General features: G+C 40.1%; 1 protein-coding gene across 1 annotated transcript in view; it reads left to right on the top strand.

The window, feature by feature from the left end:
- The first annotated feature begins 440 nt into the window (after nucleotides 1-440).
- HTR1F (5-hydroxytryptamine receptor 1F) overlaps nucleotides 441-12270 on the top strand; it is a 52464-nt gene continuing 40634 nt past the window's right edge. The window contains exon 1 of the mRNA XM_073617009.1: nucleotides 441-592. The gene's annotated coding sequence lies outside the window, so the exon portion shown is untranslated. The remainder of the gene's footprint in view (nucleotides 593-12270) is intronic.

Raw genomic sequence — 12270 nt, 5'->3', positions numbered from 1 at the left:
TTAAACCAGCAGCTCCACCAGTAATTTCTACAAAGATATTACAAAATAGACCAAAAGCAACAGTAAAACAAACAGGATTAAAAGTAATGTATTTTAACAAGTATTTCCTGAGTTTTGTTGGTGTTAAATTTGATTCAAAGTAGTCTGATCTGGTATATCAGAGTCACTGGCTCTCATGAATGACTATCTGCATATGTGCATAGTTCTCTAGAAGGCGTCAATGAGCCCTCCTCCATCCAATCACAAGAGCTGAGGGGTGTGATGTAGGAGTGCTGAAATGTTTGATTACACATTGGACACTAATTTAATGTTACTATAAATAATGATATTTCTTTTCTAAATGTATATACTTAAATATTTAGAAGAAATCGGCACCTGCCATAGATCTAATAATGACTCAGAAGTGAAACTGTTTTAATATTCTTGCTTCTTAATTTACAGATTGACATTAAAAGATTACCAGAATGTGGAAGAAACTATAATTCGTCTGACATGTACAGAGCAAAGAAGACCAAAAAGAAATCCTTTCACAGGATACTGAGGAGCAATTCTCAACTATGTCCTAATTTTGTAAAAGTAATACGTGATGAAGGTATGCGTGTACATTATTTATTTGTTTTCATTTTTTTTTTATTTTGATTCTCTATATTTTCCCTAGAAAATATTCAATTTGGTGTTGTATTGTTTTTTCTATTGCCCATTTTCATTTTGCTTACCTTACTTTCAGTTAGGTTAAAAAAAACACAAAAAATGGTTGAGGTTTAGCCTTCTATGGTTGAGGTTTGAGCTTTAACCACTTGAGCCCCAGGCCAATTCTGACATTTCTGTCATACATGGAAAAATCTGTCACATAGTGTTTGTGCAGCTATTTTTTTAAACGCACATTTAAAAAAAAAAATACACTTCAATTCATTTTAGTGCACACAAACATGATATAATACCCAATTTTTGGTAAAATATAAAAGATAATGTTACGCTGAGTAAATAGATGCCAAACATGTCACCCTTTAAAATATCGCACACCTGTGGAGTGGCGACAAACTATGGTACATTAAATTATACATAGGCAGCGCTTTAAAAACCTAAACAGGTTGCCACTTTAGATTAACACTGGAGGTCTGGTGTTAGAATAATTGCTTTCGCTCTGATGTTCCCGGTGATACCTCACGTGCATGGTGTGATTGCTGTTTATATATGTGTGTGGGGCCAATGCATGTGTTCGCCTTTGCGTGTGAGCACAGGGAGATGGGGTGCTTTTAAAAAAAAATCTAGATTTATTATTTATTTTATGAAGAAAAAATATTATCACACTGAGAGTAACTGAGTACTGCTGAGTGATCGAGAGTAACTGAGTACTGCTGAGTGACCGAAAGTAACTGAGTACCGCTGAGTGACTGAGAGTAACTGAGTACCGCTGAGTGACTGAGAGTAACTGAGTACCGCTGAGTGACTGAGAGTAACTGAGTACCGCTGAGTGACTGAGTAATACTGAGCAAGGACGCTAGTTAATAGCTAAACAGACAGAGTAAAATTCTTAATCCCCTAGGAGTATCTCTATTAATTAGTAGGTACGATGCCCGGCGGGTGTGGAGATGCGACTTGGTGCACATCTTGTGGCATGTATGCACTCCTCGATTATCCAGTCGAGGGCGACTACTGTTGCACGAAATGCATGTTGCTTTCTTGGGAGCCTAGGTCCTGAATCTAGGGAAACAGCTGGCAACACTGAGAAGAAACCCATACTAAAGGAGAGTTGGGGACATATCCGACAGGTGATGGCAGGGGCCAGCACAGAGGCGGGTGGAGATACATGGATGCAGGCACCAGAGCAGAGTAGTTTGGTGAAAGTTAGGAAGGGTAGAGGGGAAAGTGGTAAGGAGGCCGGTCCTGGGTTGGAACATCCCAACAAGTACGCCCTGTTGTGTAATGTTGGAGAAACCAGTCAAGGACCAGCATCGCTGGAGCAGTGCAACGCCCCTAGCTGCCAGGAGAAAAACTCCTCCAGTGAGAGCGGGAGCGAGGCTAAGGGTAAGGCAAGACAGATCCTGGTGGTAGGGGACTCAGTTATTAGAAGGACAGAGAGGGCAATCTGTCAGAAAGACTGTACGCGCCGAACTGTATGTTGTTTACCAGGCGCTCAGGTTTGGCACATTGCTGATCGGGTGGACAGATTATTGGTGGGACTGGGTAGGATCCAGCTGTCATGGTACACGTGGGTACCAATGACAAAGAGGAAGATGGAGAGTCCTAAAAAACTATTTCAGGGACTTAGAAGCTAAATTGAGGAGTAGGACCTCCAAGGTTTTCCTCTCGGTACCTCAATCCACACCAGAGAGGCAGTGGGAGATTAGGAAAGTTAACAAGTGGCTGAGGAGCTGGTGTTGAAAGGGGGGGTCTGGGGTCGTGAAGAACTGGGCTGACTTCTTAGTGAGTAACCGGCTCTTTAGCAGGGATGGGCTGCACCTAAATAGGGAGGGTGCAGCTCAGCTGGGAGAGAAGATGGCCAAAAAGTTAGAGGGGATTTTAAACTAGGTGATGGGGGGAGGGTCCAGATGGAAAGCTAGCTAGCGAGGAACAAGGCTCAGCGGGTAATATTGGAGGTATTAGTGGTAGGGTAACTAGAATACCAGAACCCAAGGTAAGTAAGTTGGCAAATCCAAACAGCAGCCTCGTAACAACTCACAAGGAAATAGTATGTGACCGGACAAAATTACGAGGCTTGTATACCAACGCTAGAATCTGACTATCAAGTATTCCCTATATCACAGAGATAGGGAGGGGAAAAAAGGGGGAGGCCTGTATATCAAAAATTATGTGCAAGTGAATGTGAGGGACGATATCACTAGTGGTGCTTGGGAGGAAGTGGAATCCTTGTGGGTAGAGCTCCAAAGGGAGGAAACTAGGGGGAAAGTAATACTGGGAATATGCTTTAGGCCCCCTAACCAGAGGGAGGAAGGGGAGGCGGATCTCTTATCACAGCTTGGAATGGCGGCAAGGATGGCAAATGTCATTATAATGGGGGATTTTAATTATCTGGATATAGACTGGGCAGGAGGAACCGCACAATTGTCTAAGGCTTGCTATTTCCTAAATGTCTTGCAGGACAATTTCATGGGTCAGATGGTGAATGCACCAACAAGAAACAATACATTACTAGACCTCCTGATTACTAACTACAGACCTGATCGTGGATGTAGAAATTCGGGGCAGCTTAGGAAACAGCGACACACGGGTCAATTAGTTTCAGCATAAATCACAGATATAGGAAACACAAGGATAATACATGTACACTGAATTTCAAAAGAGCCAACTTCCCTAAACCGCGCTTTTTGCTAGATACCGTATATACTCGAGTATAAGTCGATCCGAGTATAAGTCGAGGCCCTAATTTACCACAAAAAAATGTGAAAAACTTATTGACCCGAGTATAAGACGAGGGTGAGAAATGCACAGCTAATGTAAGTGGAAAAGAGGGTCAACAATGCCCATTTGCAGCCTCACTGTGCCCATTTGCATGCCTCACTGTGCCCATTTGCAGCCATAGGTCCCCTGAACTTCAAACTCGGTAGTTAAGGGTTCCTAGATGCCCCCTAGCGGCAGCCAAAATTTGGGGTCTCTGAACCCAAAGGGTGCCGAAATGACATTGCTGCAGATGGACACAGTTGACCGAGTTTGGGGCCCCGTATCTCGGGGCCACTTAGTGCTAGGAACCCCATATTTGGTGTGCAAACCCAGAGGAACTAGCACCATAAAATATCCAAAGCTGGGGTTCCTAGCACCAAGTGGCCCTGAGATACAGGGCCCCAAAAATCGGTTCAGAAAATGTCAAGCACTTTTCTGCAGCAGAGAATGACATTTTACAAACCTAATTTGGGGCCCCGTATCTCAGGGCCACTTGGTGCTAGGAACTCCAGCTTTGGATATGTTATGGTACCAGTTCCACTGGGTTTGCACACTGGGGTTCCTAGCACCAAGCGGCCCTGAGATACAGGGCCCCAAAGTTGGTTCGGAAAATGAAATTTTTTGCTGCAGAAAAGTGCTTGACTCGAGTATAAGTCGAGGGGGGCACTTTCAGCTCAAAAAAATGTGCTGAAAAACTCGACTTATACTCAAGTATATACGGTAATATTAAATGGGATAATATCCTAGGAACAAAGAACACAGAGGAAAAATGAGAGTGCTTTAAGAACATACTAAATAAAGGTATTGGCCACTGCATTCCAATGGGAAATACGTTTAAAAGAGCTAAAATAAATTCCTGGGTGACTAAACTCCAACGAAAAAATGCATATAAAAGCTAAAGGCTGAATGGTCATTGTCAGCATTCCAACTTTACAAACAATGCAATAAGAAAATGTAAGGGTGCAATTAGGGTGGCTAAGATAGAACATGAAAGGCACATAGCAGAGGAGAGTAAAAAAAAAAACAAGAAATTCTTTAAATATATAAACAGTAAGAAAGTGAGTTCAGAACATATTGGCCCCATAAGGGATGATGAAGGGAATTTGGCTGCAAATGACAGTGATAAGGCAAAGGTTTTGAATATATTCTTCTCCTCAGTCTTCACAAAGGAAAAGGGGGGATGTTAATGTTAATAACACGACACAGAATGTACCCTCATGGCTAACAGAAGGCAGAATCAGAAAAACTGATAAACTGATAAACTGAAAAACGTAATATAAACAAGTCACCGGGTTCAGATGGCTTACACCCAAGGATCCATAAGGAACTCAGCTAGGTGTTAACTAGATCATTGTTCCTAATCTTTATGGACAGTTTACTGACTGGAATGGTACCAGCTGATTGGAGAAAAGCCAACGTAGCACCAATATTTAAAAAGGGCCAAGATATATCCCTGGGAACTACAGGCCAGTAAGCCTAACATCAATAGTCTGCAAGCTATTGGAGGGGATGATAAGGGACTATATATAAGATTTTAGTAATCAAAATTGTATCATTAGCAGTAATCAGCACAGATTCATAAAGAATCATTCTTGCCAGTCCAATCTATTAACCTCCTACGAAGAAGTGGGCTGCCATCTAGATAAAGGAAGGCCTGTAGATATGGTGTATCTGGATTTTTCAAGGGTGTTTGATACAGTCCCCTACAAACACTTACTGTACAAACTAAGGTCTGTTGGCATGGATCATAGGGTAAGTACCTGGACTGAAAACTGGCTACAGGGGCGAGACCAAAGGGTGGTTATAAATGGCGAGTACTCGGAATGGTCTGATGTGGAAAGTGGGTCCCCCAGGGTTTTGTCCCGGGACCAATCCTGTTTAATTTATTCATAAACGATATTGAGGATGGGATAAATAGCTCAATCTCAGTATTTGCAGATGATTCAAAGTTAGCAGGGGAATAACTCCTACTCACAATGTGGTAACCTTACAAGAAGACCTAAACAAAATAATGGGGTGGGCAACTACATGCCAAATTAAGTTTAATGTTGAAAAATGGAAGGTAATGCATTTGGGTGCCAAAAATACCAATGCAAGCTACTCGCTAGGGGGAGAACCTCTGGGGGTATCTAAGATGGAAAAGGACCTGGGGGTCCTAGTAGATGATAGGCTCAGCAATGGCATGTAATGCCAGGCTGCTGTAGGCAAAGCAAACAGAATATTGGCATGCATTAAAAAGGGGATTCATTCCAGAGATAAAACGATAATATCCCACTCTACAAGTCTCTGGTTTGGCATACAGGGGTATACAATGTACTATTGACATAAACACACATAAACACACACAATCAGGTTGAACTGGATGGACTGGTGTCTTTTTTCAGCACCACCAACTGTGTAACTATGTAACTGTCTCTTTAATTTTTTTTTTTCAATCAACTTTTTTGCTATCACAAAAGATGAACAACATCCCTTGTGATAGCATGGAAAGTGAGAGGTATTCTATACTATTAGTATTATTAGTGCCCATATCTCTCCCCTGTCCTTAAAAGCATCAGATTAAACCAAGATCAATTTGATCTAATGCTTTCATAGGCCAGTAACAGCCTATTTACTATAGCCAAAAATGGAAGTAACAAAATACTCGTTTTACTCACTTACATAGTGTATGTGTTGAGTCTGTAAAATATTTCTATCTGTGACATAATACACTCTAATTTTCGCTTCATGGTTACATACCTGCTTAGTGTCTCCCTCTTACATGTAAGCTGACCAATGTGTCAGTATTTCCAAACTAAACTTAGAATTGCCAGTGGACACAATAAACTCTCCTGTGTGGTGCTAAATAGTTTATAGCTAGTAAACTTTAAAAAAGTGTTAATATAATCCAACATATCTAGTGCAAACAAATTATGATTAATAAATATAAGTAATTTGTAATAAAAACATATTTGCCATTCTGAAGCTTCCCTCCAACCACTTTGCATATTATTTTATATATACTGTAATTCTGTACTTGCCAAATATGCTGCAGAAACCTCCACTGAGTTTGGCTGCAACCATTTTAACTGTGGGCAGCTGAAGCTGCTGCGTGTTCACTTCCTGGATTTCCACAGACACTTTGCAGCCATGCAGCTCTCATTGGTCCTCTTATAACTCATCCCTCCTCCCTTCTTGGCAAACTCTCACGAGAGTGAGAGAGAGAGAGCTGTGCATGATGTCATAAGCCTAGGCTTTTTACCAGACAAGAAACAAGAAGTGTGCTGTATAAGGTATTTACTGGCAGAAGAAAAATGTTTTACTATCCAAAGTTAAAAACAACAAGGGCAGAATATTTAATATATGGAAAGTTGAAAAAATGACTGAAGGTCCGCTTTAATAAATGCACATATGACATCCAGTGCCAGTAGTTATATAAAAACAAAACAACACTGGGTGGTGACATCAAATACCAAAAAAATCTGAAAGTGTCCCCAACTTCCCCAACAAAGCTCCTTTGAAAAGTGTCTTGTTCTATGTCACTACACAATGTACCTTGGTAGATGTTGGATTAGGAAGGACATACTGACCCTGTGCTCACTCCACCAGTCCAGCGTACCCCTTTTACTTCAATTCCAGTCCCGTCAAGCACCTAATGCGGTCCTCATATGTGCTCATTAACTCCTTCCTTCCTATACCTATGTGATTAGGCCATGGATCTCCATAATAAGGGTTCAGATCCGGTTGCTATTGAATACTGACTGCTAGGAAGAGAGCCAGCAAGTCTTGAACTTGTGTTTGGTTACGCTTAGCAACTACAATCTTTCTCCTTGTCTTGCCAAGTTAACTCCTTTTTGTAGTGGTGTTACTTCATTCACCTTTTGTGCCTTACTGGTTCTTTACATACATCAAAACCCAGATGTACCCTTTTGAATAACTTCAGACCAGGCTTAGAAGAGTTAATACAACTTCACTGGTGAGACTTCAACATTACAATCCAGTATGAACAAGTCAGTTTCCTGACCCTGACTACAGTAGTGTGGTTGCCCAGGCATACCCATGAGTAGTTCGTGCTGGTATTCTCCATGACTTAGCTGTCTTACGAAAAGCCTGGTGCCTTCAGTGGCCTGCAAGGCCCAGCAGTCCTGATACCCCAAGCCAAGAGTGGGAACAGCCAAGGACCCTGGACCTCAGTCTCCCCCCTTTTTATAGCACAGGTGGGCTGGCATGGACCAAAAAGCATGGAAAATGAACACATATAACAACCCTTTCCCCTAGCCTGGACCAGCTGCTAACTTACAAAACTAATATTGGCACAACCTGCTAATAAGCATGCATGATGTAGTGTGTGTGTGTGTGTGTGTGTGTGTGTGTGTGTGTGTGTGTGTGTGTGTGTGTTCTGGCTTCCCAACATGTTTTGTCATACGTCAAGTTATCAGGAACGAGGGAAACAATAGACTCTGGCCCCCGGATTATGAATTGTATGCAGATGGAAAACTGAGCAGTCCTCAACATTCCATATTATTAACAGATCACTATCACTATCTAAAGATGAAAACCGACCTGATATTTATGGACAACAACAGAGTATAGCAATTTCTTCCTGATCGAGACATGAATATTGCATATTCCCAATGCAGCTGTGAAGCTTTGGGTTGCACAGGGTCTTTAACCCTATATACAACAAGACATCCAGTATGAAACCTTATTCCTGGTTTGAAACATGAATACGAAAAAATTCCTGATTTAATGAAAATTCTGCCTTCAAGTAAATCTGTGGGTGTCTTATATACCAGTATTACGTAACGTATGTAGTTTTAATAATCATGCCTATTTCATTTTTAACACATCACTGGGTACACTAATTAAAGGCATCCTAAGGGGGGAGGTTAAATCAGTTCTGTGCCTTTGACAAAATGGCAAATAAAGCATTCAAGAATAATGCTAGAAAATGTTTAATGCCATTACAGACTAATATTCACACCTATTTTCTGTGGCAGGATCTCTTCTGTTGCTATTGAAATGGTTAAAAAGCCTTAGTAAAACCATACAATTGTGTACTGCACCTGGGTTGAACATACAGTTAAAAAATACAATTTGAACTGTTTGGATAGATGTTTAAAATTTGTTAAAACATTGCTAACATGTGTAAAAGATATGGAGAATGTTCAGTGTTTAACTTATTTTAGAGCACCATCCATTGGTTTACGAACCATAAACTCAAGTACTCTACAAATTGGAATACTGCAGGACCCCTTAATAGAAATTAGGTTAAAAATGCTAAGCTATAACAAGTGTTATTGCCATATATTATTATTATTATATAGGATTTATATAGCGCCAACAGTTTGCAGAGTGCTTTACAACATCGGGGAAGACAGTGCAATTACAATACAATTCAATACAGGAGGGATTAGAGGGCCCTGCTCATTAGAGTTTACAATCTAGAAGGGAGGGTCAAATGTAACAAAAGGTAGTAGCTGTTGGGGATGATCAGATGGACAAAATGAAAATGCAGTTGTTAGATGTGGGTGGGATAGGCTTCTCTGAAGAGGAGGGTTTTCAGGAATTGTCTAAAAGCTAATAGAGTAGGAGATAGACGGACAGATTGGGGTAAGAAGTTCCATAGGCTTGGAGAGGCTCTGGAAAAGTCCTGGAGACGAGCATGGGAGGAGGTGATGAGATATACACTATTATTTTCAGCATGCTAGAGCCAATGACAGCTGACCAATAACGCAAGAATGAAAGCTTTGTCATTTTTTGCACGTAACTTGATGACCCCAAACCTACTATTGTACTCTTCCTCAAGATTTGCAGAAGGCATAATTTTCTTAGGGCTATGGGTTCTAGCCTGCCTCCCTTTTTATCTAGAACACTGGTGGAAGATTCATGAATAGACAACTTATTTTAGCTTGAAATACCTCTGCTTTTATTAAAGGTTTTATCCTATTTTAATTTTTGTTTATTTGGTTGGTTGTTGTTTTTTCTTTCCTCTAAGGTGTACTTTTTGATATGTTGTATTTTGAATTATTTAATTTTCTTTAAATTATGATTACACAAATAGATGAGCCCTTTGGACATGATGCAAAGCAGGCATCCTCCAGTGTCACTCCAACTTGCCACACCAATTCGCTACTGCAGCACACCAAAGATCATATGCAAATAATAATCATATGCAAATAAGTACTGTCCTAAAAGTGCACATGGCAAAATGCTGCCAATATTCACTGGCATTTTTCATTGACTGTATTCTCTTTAAAACTACATTTCTGCCAAACACAGCTGAAATGTATAAAAACTGTTTTATCTGCTAAAATGTGTTTAAATCTGTTAGAATAGAATTTTGATGCACACACACCTGCCACAAAGCATAGCAAAAAAAGTGACACTACTTTCTATTAGTTAAAGCAAGTAAAATGCAAAGTTCATTTATTTTCTCAGGGACTCCTCTCACTCCGCTGAAGATCCTGGGAAATAATAAGTACCCAAAATATTGCAAGAAGACGCTTTAGTATAATGCAAGAGCATCTTCAGAGATTTGGTACTCATTGTTTCCAGGAACTTTCTGGAAGGAACTTTGTCCTTGGCATGGTGCCAGTTAGGTATATCATTTACCTTGATGTCTGAATCTGGTTGCACTGGGAACACAAGAAACTAATACCAAAAGCAAAATTATTACAAACACTTCGCTGGATTAAAAGGTGTTAAATTATATTTCAGCTTTAATTGTACTCAGATGTGTTTCATGATTATTATGATTATGTACAAATAAGGCACTTACAATTTATTTCACCTGAACACTGGAAACATTGATACCAAACCAGCAGGAATGCATAAATGGCAAATTTCACACATAAACAAAACAATTGCTCCAGGAAATCCCGGTTCAGATGAGCTCATTATGCAAATGTTTTGTCCTTTTTCTCATTTAGTTAATTGCTTGATCATTTATGCATGCACTGATTTTTAAACTCTGAAGAAACAATTTTCACACTGACAGGAAGACTAAACTACCACAGTGCTCAACAGCGCCGTAATAGTTCATTGAGAACTACAAGCCTACAGCCACAAAGGATGTCGGTACTTGAAGTTCATTCATTTACAGCCGGTACAGGAAACTCTTCCCCGCACTGCTGCCGCACACAGGGTTTGGATCACTTAGCCACTGCAGGAGCAGAAACATGTTACATGTTCCACCCTAAAGACATGTGGAACGTGTAACATGTTCCTGAAGCGGAACTTATCCTTTAAATCATCTTATCTTAAATCAGCTAAGTATATTCCTGGTGCATTAAAATGAAAGGTGTTCAAAGTCTTAACCTGGCCATAGACAGACCGAAATTCAGCCCAGACAAGATGAATATTGATCAAGTATGGGCAGGCCAGTTGTACAGAAGTCAATCTCTCTATTGACTCATGTACAACCAATATAAACAAAACGTAAGGGGTAGTGCAACTGCTAACGAATGCAATATATAAAATGAATGAACCACTTGCCAACCAGCCACTGTCATTATACTGCAGCAGGCCGGCACGATCCCACGAACTGTCGTAGCTGTACGTCGGCTCCTTTAAGCGGGATAGCAGGCGGGGGTGCCGATGCTCATAACTGGCATTCGTGATGACCGCCGGCCACGCGCAATTGCGGGCACGAGAGGCAGAACAGGGATGTGTGTATGTAAACACACAAATCCCTGTTCTGTGAGGAGAGGAGATGCAGATCATGAGTTCCTAATAGCTAGGTATCTGTCATCTCCTATAGTCAGTCCCCTCCCCCTACAGTTAGAACAGAAACATAGGAAACGCAGTTTCCCCCCTTTCCTGCCAGTGACATTTATACAGTAATCAGTGCATTTTTATAGCACTGATCGCTGTATAATTGTCAGTCGTCCCAAAAATGTGTCAAAAGTGTCCGTTGTGTCTGCCATAATGTTGCAGTCTCAATAAAAATCGCAGATTGCCACCATTACTAGTAAAAAAAAAAAAATAATAATAAAAATGCCATAAATCTATCCCCTATTTTGTAGACGCTATAACTTTTGTGCAAACCAATCAATATACGCTTTTTATTACCAAAAATATGTAGAAGAATACATATCGGCCTAAACTGAGAAAAAAAATGGGGATATTTATTATAGCAAAAAGTACAAAATATTGTGTTTTTTTTCAAAATTTATGCTCTTTTTTTCTTTATAGCACAAAAATTAAAAACAGCAGAGATGATCAAATACCACCAAAAGAAAGCTCTGTTTTGTTTGGGTACAACGGCACACGACCGCACAATTGTCAGTTAAAATGATGCAGTGCCGCATCGCAAAATTGGCCTAGTCATTGAGCAGCCAAATCTTCTGGGGCTGAAGTGGTTAAAAATATACCCCGAATAAATCCAATGCTCATCTCAAAAAATAATAATTAAACATTATGAAAATCACCAATAAAGAACAGTGTTTTGAATTCTATAGTTAAAAACCTCATATATTACATATGTAAATAGTGGTGAGAACCTCTATCCAAAATTAGACAGTTGTATGTTAAACAAAAATATGAACAAAGAGTCCAATTAAATACGATGTGCTCCACTTCAATAAACACCACGTGAACTCCACAAGTAAACACTCACCTCACAACATTGACCTATGTGTTAAATAGGTTCCAACATGCCTTCCCCTATATTTGGGGTCTGATCCTCAGTCAACTTCTCCAAATTTACCAACAGTCACTGGTCCAGTTCACCATTGTTCGTAGGAAAGAATTTTTTGTCTTCGCTAACCAAAGCAGCTCAAAATAAACATTACAGGCCATCATTGTGCTAATGTCTTAAAAACCATTACATTTTATTTAAAATTTTTTAAATGCACTCACATTTAAAAGTGCACTGAATTTGCACAT

This window comes from Aquarana catesbeiana, linkage group LG02 (assembly GCF_042186555.1).
Source record: "Aquarana catesbeiana isolate 2022-GZ linkage group LG02, ASM4218655v1, whole genome shotgun sequence".
NCBI classification, from domain to species: Eukaryota; Metazoa; Chordata; class Amphibia; order Anura; family Ranidae; genus Aquarana; species Aquarana catesbeiana.
This window is presented reverse-complemented; position numbering and strand designations above follow the sequence as displayed.